The 11,371-nt window shown below is 40.6% G+C and overlaps 1 long non-coding RNA gene across 1 annotated transcript; it reads right to left on the reverse strand.

The window, feature by feature from the left end:
- Nucleotides 1-417: 417 nt before the first annotated feature.
- Nucleotides 418-8,930, reverse strand: LOC106895128. Its single transcript, XR_001413362.1, has 3 exons — nucleotides 8,800-8,930; nucleotides 1,311-1,395; nucleotides 418-603 (listed from the first exon to the last, which is right to left on the reverse strand). It is a non-coding gene; the product is annotated as an uncharacterized LOC106895128 (long non-coding RNA).
- Between the last annotated feature and the right edge of the window lie 2,441 nt (nucleotides 8,931-11,371).

Here is an 11,371-nt window from a genome sequence, read left to right on the forward strand (position 1 = left end):
GGTCTCTGATCAATTGCATTGGTGGCTTGGAGTTGTATGTGCTCACTGATTAAAGGATGACTTTCACTTCTTCTGATGTTTCTGATGAAATTCCAGATTGCAGCCAGAGTTCTTTTTAATGTTGCATTTGGTTTTGTTAAATTTCAAACTTTTTATTCCTTAGGTTCTGACTATATAATATTCCAGACCTGATACAAACCATCAGTGCCTTTCAAATTTGCATCACCTGCAGAGTTCATTAACACATCTGTTTCATGTCATAGTAATAATGAAAACATTTTTTCAACTCCTTAGATTTGATGAGGCTTTGAACCAGTACTGTTTTTCCAATACCTTTCCCACTCAGCTCAGCTAAATATCTACTGTTTAACCAGTTTCTTACTCATTCTTTTGCTGATGTTCTGTTAACTAACATTTACATGAGAAGCTTCACCAAAACCTTAACTGGGCTCCTAGTTCAATACATTTTATTCACAGTTCCGTATTGAACTTTTCAGGCTTTTTACCTTCAGGGTCTCATTTTTTCTTAAGACTGGATTCTATTACTTGTGTATTAGCAGCTGGAACCGGAACAGAGTGAAAGGACAACAAAAGGATGCTCATCTAAAAAAAAAAAAAAAAAAAAAAAAAAAATTCATTATCAAATGTTCGTTATCATCAATACTACAAAGAACGAGACACAAATCGCAAGAAACAATGGAAAATGTTAATAAAGCTGAAAGAATCGTCGAGTTTTTTTTGTGTTTTTTTTTTGTTTTTATTTTTTTTGAGTTTCTGCAGGTTTTTTTTGTTTGTTTTTTGTTTTTTTGTTTTGTTTTGTTTTTTTGGTATCGAAGTCAGGTTTTTCTGGGCAGAAAAAAACTAAAAAAAAAAAAAAAAAAAGAAGAAAAAGGAAGGAAATATTCATTGTTTATTCAAAATTCTGAAAGTTTTTAGAACTGAAGTCAAATACAAATGCTCAAAATAGAACTGTAGAAATAAGGAATAAGGATAACAATAAAGATAAGAAATTAAGAAAATTAAGACATAAAATATAAATGTTAAATATAGAGCTGCCTAGAAACTTCTGTGGTGCCTTTCCAAGCTCACTGACCTGTGGCAGCTTAAAGAATCTGTTCACGTGCTCATAGTCGTTATTCAGTTTCACCTTTTTATTAAATTTTCCTGAGAAAGAACTGAACAGAAACCAACCCAGGAGTACAGTTAGTTTTGACATCTTATTTACTCAATAGTGAGATAACTTTCAGAGATAAAATATCTATTTTAGTTTTGCTTCTGAATAGTAAGTTTTGTGGTTTTTTGCTACTTACCTCTTCTCCTGTTTGCAAGTTGCATCTATTACTGCCACAAAGAAGGTTTATCTCATGAGCAAAGAATCAGCACTCATGTCTTTATCTACAAAGGGAAATAAAGGGAAATTTTTTTCTATCTTTTTCCACCAACTGTGGAATTAGCAAATGGAGCTTATTTTATTCTATCACAAAAGCAAATATATTTAGAATGCTATACTTACATTATTTTACATTTTAAATCACTCTGGTAACTTTTTTTTATATTTGAAAAGCATCCCTATGTTGCAAAAATCCTGATACAACTGTTAAAATGAAGCTTCTCTATTCGTAAGCAAGTAAAATCAGACAATTGCAATATAAGCAAAACATCAGCCACTTTCTCCTGCACAAAAATAAATAGCAAGTGCTCAGATCTGCATAGGCATCAAAGAAACAAACATGCATGGACTGAAGTGAATGCAATATAGAGTAATATGACACACAGTTCAGATTAAACAAAGATACTTCTCTGGTACAGTGTTGTCTTTGCTACGTCGACTGCTATAGAAGGAAAAACACTTGTTTAAGAGGAAAAGGTGCTATATACCAGAAAACTGCAAAGTCTTACTTCTTCTTTGCAAGCAGGTGGTTATGTCTACCACCAGGACTATACATAAAATCTACTATACATTATCTCCGTAGTTGTTGTTTCAGCAAAACTAAGATTTCTAACACACTACATCAGGTCCAGATGACTCACTTTATCTCCTAGTAGAAATAGCCTGATACGGGACTGTACCCTGCATTCTGGATTATCATTGCTAAGGCTTTCCTAATATTTTATCTATTTGCCTCATTGTAAAAATAATGAAATGTCAAGTGTTGTCTGGATCTCTGTACCGTACAGTCTGGATTAGAGCCTTAATCCAGAAGAAGATAATTAGTCTCATCGCTACTCTGTTTAGACAGCGTGAGATTGAGGCCTTTTGTTTCAGCCCTCCCATAAAACATGAAAATAAATGCAGCAGTTTATTTCACAAAGGTCCTTGAATCCCCAGAGCTTTCTGCGTGATTCCCAAGGCAAGCATCACACCTACGTCCCACCGTAACGTTCCAGAACTTGTTGGGTCCTTCAGCCCTTAGTCCTTTTCAGTGTTTGTGAGTGAGCCAAGGTGGCAACTTAATACCCACTGTAAAGGGCCAAATGGTCAGCTACAATGCCTATATATTGACAAACCAGAGTACTGTGGCCTCCTAAAGACAAAATCACACTCTTAACAGTGATCAGGAATATTTGATTAGTTGCAAACTTGAGGTTCGCAAACCAGTTAATGGCAGATACTGGTAGTACTAAACCTATTTTTATTGCTTCATTTCATTTTTCAGCAGAAAGACTTCCCACTGCAGTGCATTACAATATGGGAAATAAAAATAATTCCTCTATCAAGACAGCTGCATAAATATGTCATAGTCACTCTGAACAGGAAAAATTGCTAATGAGCTTACATAATACAAACTAAATATTGGACCAAAACACTGAACACTTCACAGAGTTTTCACTTTATTTCACAAAAGAGATTAACTGGATTCAAGGTGGGCTTGCAGACAGGCTATTGTAAATTGGACCAGAAATCATCAACCACCTACAGTCTGAATTTGACCCCATTATATTAAACAAAGAGCCCTGAGAAATAATTGAGCTGGGAGCTGCACAACAGCCTAAACCCCTGCTGGCTGGCAGTGTCCAGCAGAGAACAAATGAACCCACTACTAATGGTAGTCAACAGCTTCTTCTGAGGACTGAACTTATCAACCTCTAAAGAAAAAACAATATTCTGCTTGGTCCTTAAACAACCAACATGATATAGAAAACTGGCCAAATTCGTAGCTACTGCAGAGTGTTACAGCTCTTCTGAAATCAAACGATCAATGAGAATTTAGATCAAGATCTTGTCAACTTCTTGCCAATCTGAGCATGTGAAAAGAGTAACAAACAAGCTCCAACATTATTCAACGACTAGAACCCTGCCTACTCATGTAGGCGTTATAGATGGCATGATCTCTCGGTAGTCTGGGTGTAAAGACAGAGTCCCCAGAAGCACTGATGCACGATTATCATACGTTATCATGCACACGGGTTGACTGAACAGGTGTGCTCCTCCCCAGGTCAACATGGTAAGTCTCTAATGTGCCAATAGCTCATCAGAAAACACTGTCACAGGCTCTGGATTCGGTCCTTCCCCAGTGACGGCTGCTATCTGAGCGATGGAGGCAAGATCAGTTTTTTCACTTTTGCATTTTTAACATAGTGGAGCATTAAGTAGCTTCCGCTCTAGAATAAATTGTGCAGATCCACTGCTATATGTTTTGTAGGCATAATAAGGAGTACTGTGAACCTACAAACATAAAAGTGTTGATGACTTTCTGGCAGTGGTCACTGCTATCAGCTATGGCTGGTGACATCCATGCTGCAAGTTAATGGAATAAAAACAAGCTTCCTACCTAAATTAGTTGGGATACAAAGCCCAGCTGCTATCTGGAGAAAAGAGAATTAAATTATTAAATTAAACCATGCCCCACTTAAACTCCCCAGCACACTGTGATTTCTCTCCCCTTTCCAAAAAAAATGCTTCCGTTCTTGTGCAGAAGTCAAAAGAGCAAGTAATTAAAGCAGAACCTCAAGGTGCTGCCCCATGCCAGGCCTGACCCTGCTGCTCCTGTGGTGCTCTGGCAGCTGCACCTGGGGCAGGACGGATACAGACCCTGTGAGGCACAGCTCCCTGCTGAGCTGTTGGCTCCAGAAGGAGCAAACCTGTCTGTCTAGTCAGATGAAGGGGAAGAAGGTTCTCATTTCCCACCTGGAGCAGTTTCAAGCTTCATTCATTCCTCCACAGGGCCTTGAACTGTAGGGCTTGTCCTCGGCAGGGTTTGTACTGGGGAAGTGGGTGGGCAGCCCAGAAATGTTAGCTAATCTGTAAAAAGAGCTTGTACATGATGGAAGAGTCTTGCCTTTTCGAAGAAACTCCTTTTCCATTTAAAGTTTAACAGTGAAAATTTTCTCCTTGACAAATTGATCAGTTAAGGTCTTCTCAGGTTGTTCTAAATGCCCTTCTGAGTAGGGGGACTTGCAGTGTAGGTCTGAATTTCAGCAGAGTCTGACGCAGAGATTGTACATCATCTGCAATGTGCATGTAGGGTACACCGATAATTCTGGTACCACGTAGCAGGTCAGTCTGATTAGGACTCTTTTGCCATACACTGTGTTTTGTCTTTTTTCTGCAACTGATCAGGGAATCTCAGCATTAATTAAATCTCTTGATGTACTTAGACAGCTTGTGGAATAAGTGGTAAGATATTAGAGACACTGAACTTGTTCATTTATTTCATCCCTGTAACCTGAGCTCCAATTTAATGTTGTATCTCCTACCCTCTTGAAGATTAATTACTGCACCAGTTAGCAAGTCGTCTCACCTTCTTTCATTTGTGAAGAGTGTAAGTCAGTAGAAATGTAACTCCGGTATTACTCTGGCTTTTTACATGACCAGTGAAAATTCAGTTAAAGATTTAACAGTAAAATATGTTTAGCACTACAACACTCTTCTTAAAACAATCTTTAGGGCCAACTCAAGCATGGTCATGTTAGAGGTGAAGGAATACAACTAGCATTTAAATTCTGCTTTCAGTTGTCTCAGCATAGACACAGGCATCCCAGTGCCACACAGATGCCTCATTCCCAGCTCCCAGTATCAGAGTTTTCTGGATTTATACTTGTGTCAGGGAGCAGATGTAAATTCTTTAGATTTTTTTTTTAGAATATAAAGGCTTTGTAGGGACGACAGCCTTCACTGTTTGCAGGAAAATGGCTGAACTGATTTTGCAGTTATATTGCTTTACCCTCACCTGTCCCTGCTGGCTCTGCAGTGGTCTGAGGACACAGCGGAGGGTGCATGAGCAGCTCTGAGCTATGGAGTACCAAGGCATCCTGTTTTCAGACACCTCTGCTCTGGACCCTTCATCTGTCTAAATAAGACAAGGTACACAGAGAACTTAAGGAGATTCCATGTTCTGGTAGAGCTGCTGTGAGGAGTCTCCAGAGCAAAGCGACCAGCTGGCAGCTGTGCCAAAAATACAGTTCTGGCAGTGAAAGGACACGCAATGTGAAAACATAATGAGTTAGAGATATAGGAAAGCAAAGCAGCATAGACACGCTCTTCAGCCTAAGAATGACACATTCAAGAGGCTTTAGGTTGCTGGAGAGTAACTTTTCTGAAAAGTTTGTGGCCAGAAGAACATTAATTTTTAATTTCTGAGACACTCAGCTAAGCATATTTTTCTGTCAAAAAGAAATTGATTAATTTTCATCCATTTTCAGAAGTCCAAAATAGGTGCAAATCTACCCTTAAACACAGGTGAGGTTTTAGATAGTCTTGGTTAATGTATTTAAGTCCCACATACAGATAGATTCAGAAGGACATTACATGCTAGCCCAGGGAAACCTAAGCCTGCATCACAGATTCCCCAACGGTCCTTTGCTTGCTCCCAAGAGTATAGCTAGCTTTGTAGACAACCAATCCTTGTAATCTTGACACTTACCACAATCACACATAACACCAAAAAAAAGCTTCAAAACTGTGCCTCTTTATGTGCCAAAACCTGCCCCTGCCCTGGTGGTCACTCATTTTGCTGATGAAACACTTACCTGCCCCTACAATCACTGTAGTTCTTAGCATTACTGTTAACATGGTCATGTTAATATGACCATTTAATATGGTCAATATTTCTTGCAGTGCCCACTAACCGTGTTGTTCTGCATAATGTCATTAACATTGTCATTCTCAGTATCTGAAATATGGTACTTACACAGCCTTTTCACAACATGGACACCAGTGATTCTTTCCGAGAAGCCCTTGTCCCAGGAAGGCCAAAGGTGGCTTCTCGATTTATGCCCTTAGGGTTAATGGATTTTTCCGATGGATTTTCTTCCCCCAGGATCCCATCTCTGCATTGTTTCTCCATACAGCTCCAAAAGGACGGCTTACAGCACCATCAAGAACCCAAAGCAGTCGCCTCCAGAAACATTCTGAAGACTAGTATTTGTTTCCTTAAGTTTCTCTTAGGTTCCTTCAGTTATACACCCTAGAAATGCATCCAAGCGCAAGCATCGCTGTCTGCTTTAGCAGGGCACCAGGTTGCCTGTTACAGACAACATGCAACAAGTCTTGCATTAATTCACACGTCCATCCCTTATCTTGACATCTGAAAATGGCACCTTCTGGCAGCTTCCCCTTTGGTATTGTCTTTCTTTTAAGGATGATGTATAGTGGCAATTTTGCTTTATCTGCTAAGACCACCAGCAAAGTGGCAATCCTATTTTTTCATTGGCAGTATTTTTGATAAGTGATTTGGGCTTTTTTATTGCACGGTAATATGATGTCTGAAAAAAACAATGTATGTCTCAAGAAAAAAAAGGATGTTTGATTTGTGTTGCCTGTGTGCATTAGTAAACATTTGTGAATTTTATATATTGCTGCACTGTGTTGAAATTCTACTATTTTTCCATGCAGTTAAAACTGACCTTATGCCAGTGTTGTTTTACATCTAACATCTTGAGCCTGAGTATTACATCATTTACACATGCCAAAAAATGCTGATTTTGACTTTCAGTTCAGCAAGATCTGTGGCTGGGAAGAAATTTTTAATTGTGATGGGAACCCTGAAAGGACTCCCTTCTAAAACTATTGAGAAACTTTTTTTAGAAATTTCCTAATCTGAATAACTCATTCTGAATTTCAATGTTAATAGAATTGTATTTTTTTCTTTCTATAAAACCTATAGAAAGACACACTCAGGAATCTACTAATAAACTTTCATAATTTTTTACGCCATGATGCATGAGGTTTCCAAAGTATCTTCAAAAGGCAGGAATCTATTGCTTAAAGTACGCAGTAGCAATGGTAGTCAAGATGTTTTAGACTAGAGAGGAAATTTTATATATATATAATATAATATAAATTATATTATATATAATCCAGGAGTAAGTAAGGAGCAGAAACAGATCATTCTGTCCTCACCTTTGAAGGAGCCAGTGGCTCAGAACAGCTGCTTTGGCTGCTTTTGTTTGTCATACTGAGGAGGAGGAGCAGGAGAGCAGCAGCTCTCAGGGCTTCCCCTCCCTGGGGTAAGTGGTGGTGGCTAATTAGGCAACACGGGTAGTGAATGGCTATACTGGAGTAGCTAAGGAAGACGCCTGTCGCTGCTTACCATCTTAATAACACACCTTCTTATTTCATCTTTTCTAACATCTGCCAGTTACTGCAAATCTATGCTTTCTAGTGAAAAAAAAGAACAATCTGCTAAGATAAAATGTCATCTACTGATGAAACTGATAAAGCACTTTATTTTCCTAGCGCTTCTCCCTGAGTATCCAGCATCCTGATGTCTTCCTTCACAGTGCTAAGAGATGAGGAGGCTAACAGGCCTCCCTCCTTGATGATACAGCCCAGTTTAGGAGCTGGAAACACAGGGACCTGTGTGTAAGACCTGTCCTGTGGTGAGCAACACAGCTTGTGAAGGCTTTCCGGTGTGAACAAATTGGTAAGGAAAGTGCAGGAGTCTGTCACTTGTTGGAATTACAGGAGTTTGTAGCCCTTAATCTTGCACTATGTGAGGGTCGTTCAGCTGCCCTCCTTTCCAGAGTCACCTATTTTGTGCTGTTACACAAAAGGTATCACTAAACACATGCAGTAGATGAGTGGGGATGTGCTGTGCTCTGTGAAGCTCTGTGGGCACAGCAATCCTTCTTGCCATAAACAGCCTTGCTGGACACACCTGAAGTGAGTTATGAGCGCAGGGTGCATAGCAGTAGATAAGTTAATTAAATACGTCTGTCTGCATGTGTGCCTGTGGGTTTCCTGGGACACATGCCTGGTGACACATGGTGGGAGAGATGCTGCTCTGGCATGGGCCACAGGCACGAGGGTGATTTGGAGCAGATCCCCAGATGTGTCCCTGCAGTATTAAAGCACCTCCTGGCTGCCTTGGGATCTGCTCCAGGACACCACGGGCTATTGCTGGTGACAACTCACCACACCTTCATTTCTCCCATCTTCTTCATTGTGTCCTTTACCTGTTGTAAACGCAAGGTAGCTTCAAGTACCTTGCTCGTTAGTCGAAGAAGATGAGCAAATAATCTTCCTTAATGGAATAGGCAACAAAAACACAGGCAGCTGACAGTAACCAGCCCATGTCTCGTGTTAGTCTGTCTACCCCGTTGCTGATGCAAATGAAGGAAAAGCAGTTTTAACACTTAGGGTATGCTGAAAAGTCACTGTGTAAGTGTTACAAAAAGAGTTTTCCTTGTCAGTGGATTAGAGAGGACCTTTGGATTTTAAATCCTTTTGAATTTTAAATCCTTTTGATTTTTAAATCCCTAAATATTGGAAAATTATCTTTCTGAATTTATATATAATGGTAAATGCTGATCTACAGACACTGATAAGTTTAAGCTTTTGACAAAAGAACCTTTTACCTGCCATCATCACATGTTGTTATGCCACATGATCTCCTTCTGGTCTGCAGTGTCCTCCTGGAGCTGAAGCAGAGAAGGTGAATTTAATTTTTCCTTTCCCTAAAGGAAAGAAAAAGAGAAAACCACAAACCCCCACAGCCCAGCACTACATGCTTGCCCCTCCCCAGCCTGGTAGCTCCTCTGCTTCTTGCTTTGGTGCAACGCTGACTAATGATGTCTTCCTCCCCAGGATTAAAGGACTGATACAGTTTCATGCAAGGCTCTTGTCTGGTCTTTCTCATATCAATGCAAAGAGAGAAACACTAGTGACAAGGGCCAAAGTAGAAATCTGTGTTTGGTCACCATATATAAGTTGTCCATGTTTCTTTGTTGACAGCTTTATCCTCCAGGCCCATTGCTCCCTGGGGATTTTTCAGAGCTTACCTCTCTGAGATTGTTCCACCAGATGTCTTTTTTACACTGTCTTTCACTGGAATTTGTGATCCAAAAGACACTACTTACAGTCTTGACATATGTTTTTGGACCAGTAGGAGTGACTCTGCCAGAAAAATAAGGTTGACGAATGCTTTTCTATCTCCTTGGCTTTTCATCCCAGTAAAGAACTGAAAAAAAATGAAATGTCTGAATAGTTTTAAAATTCTGACACCCTAAGGACACTCTAAATGAGATTGAGACTCACCTTCCTATCAGCAAAGTGACTTCTGATTTTTCTGTTTAAATGTATCATTGTGTGTTGCCCATAAGCTGATAATAATCAGAAAGTATCTGCATTAGGCATGAACACACTTGCCTTTTTGGAAAGTTCATATTTTGGTATGCATCCAAACATTGCACCTGATGCCCACAGCTAGTGGATGCGAGCAGGTTTTGGAAAATACAGCTGTGCCATGATGATGAACATCAAATAGATTATCCTGGAAATGGTAGCAGCCATGACTTCAGCTCGCTTAGAGCTGCAAGGTTTTCAAGTATAGACAAAAGCCAACTCTGGAGGAAGCCATCCAGCCCTACTAGAGCTGAGTAAAGGCGGGATGGTTGCTGGGGTCCCAGCCCCGGAGCTGAGGTCATTGGGAAAGCCGATTTCACTAATGGTGTTACAGCCCTGCCAGCCTGCACGGCTGACACAGAGCTGAGGCGGTGGCCAAACCGCCCAGGGCATTGAAAGCAGAGGCCAGCAGAGAGGTGCAGAGGGGAGGCTGCAAAAGCTGCAAAGATCGGATGATGTGAGCTGGGCGGGAGCCCTGTCCCACCCCAGCAGACACAGGAGGCACCCCTCTGAAAAGCGGGACCCACACTACAGGATACACCCTGCAAATGGCTGCTCCGTCCAGCCCTTCAGGCAATAAGCCCATTTCCCCACGTTTCAGGCTCGTGTTTGTCCATAGGTGAGAGAAAACATTTGTTAGTGGTGGTGGAAGCTTTGCCACCAGGGCTGTGGTAACACTTGTAGGAAAGCAGTGGTTTAGTACAGGGGATGGGCTCCAGGACTCCACCTTCCAAGGGCAATGCCATAGGTAAATGCTATGTTCCTTAGGTGATTATGGTTGAGAACCATTTGTATTTTAATAAGGGAGCGACTACACAAGTGGGTGCAATGGGAGCTTTGCCTGAAGTCAGGGTGACTAAAGCTCCTGGGAGCCTATTGCACGCTTTGCCCCACTGCCAAAGCTCTGGGGAATTAAAACTCCTGGCACAGTTAACAGGTACAGTTGTGAAAGCTCTCGGGCGCCTTTTTTCCTGCAAACAAATATGCCCCCCCTTCCTCCCCTCCCCGGGCTCCTTGCGCTGAGGGAACGCAGCGCATGGTTGTTTTTATTATGGTTCTGTCACTTCGCACAGTCCGGTTTTATTCCAACAATAAAAATATAGAAATATAATTAGCATCTTTGTTTTAAGGCACCGAGTTTCTAAATTACCACGTGTGACAACTGTTATGGCAGTGAAATCGTTAAAATCATGTAAATGCTTAAACCATGTAGGCCTGGGAGATTATAGTTTCATTAGAGAAAAGGCTATAAAGTTAGACCTAGGTAATTACCTTTCCCATTAATGCTCGAAAATTCTTTGCTCCACTGAGAAGTGATTGTGGTGCATCATGCCTTCTGTGCTTTTACATTCAAACTGCAGGAGCCTTTATTTCATCAGCACAAACTGCAAGGAAACAGCGGCAGCCTTCCAGGTGTACTTTGCAAATTGGGGTTTAAATGTGGAACACATCAAATTAAAATTCAATATTAATTATTTTGTCTTGCTAGGAGCCTGAGTAGTTTAAAGCAGCAAGGGTAATTGTCTAACTCATTGTATGTGTCTACAGCGAACTTAATCATTATGTCAGCTTCCTAATAAAAGGTTATTATAGAAACAAAGATCCCAATTTTACATATGGTAGGCAAGGGAGAATTCGAAGAGCTAGTCTCCAAGGTAGACTTGAGGTTCTTGACAAATGATGCCCATGCTGTGATCAGATACTTAACAAGAAATCTCGTTATTAACTAGGCCTGTACAGATAATTAGCACTTGAGCTTCAAATTTTAAATCTGGCTTGAGATGTATAATTTATCAAAAGCCCTAG

The sequence above is a fragment of the Calidris pugnax genome, unplaced genomic scaffold, assembly GCF_001431845.1.
Source record: "Calidris pugnax isolate Ruff unplaced genomic scaffold, ASM143184v1 scaffold103, whole genome shotgun sequence".
Classification (NCBI taxonomy): Eukaryota; Metazoa; Chordata; class Aves; order Charadriiformes; family Scolopacidae; genus Calidris; species Calidris pugnax.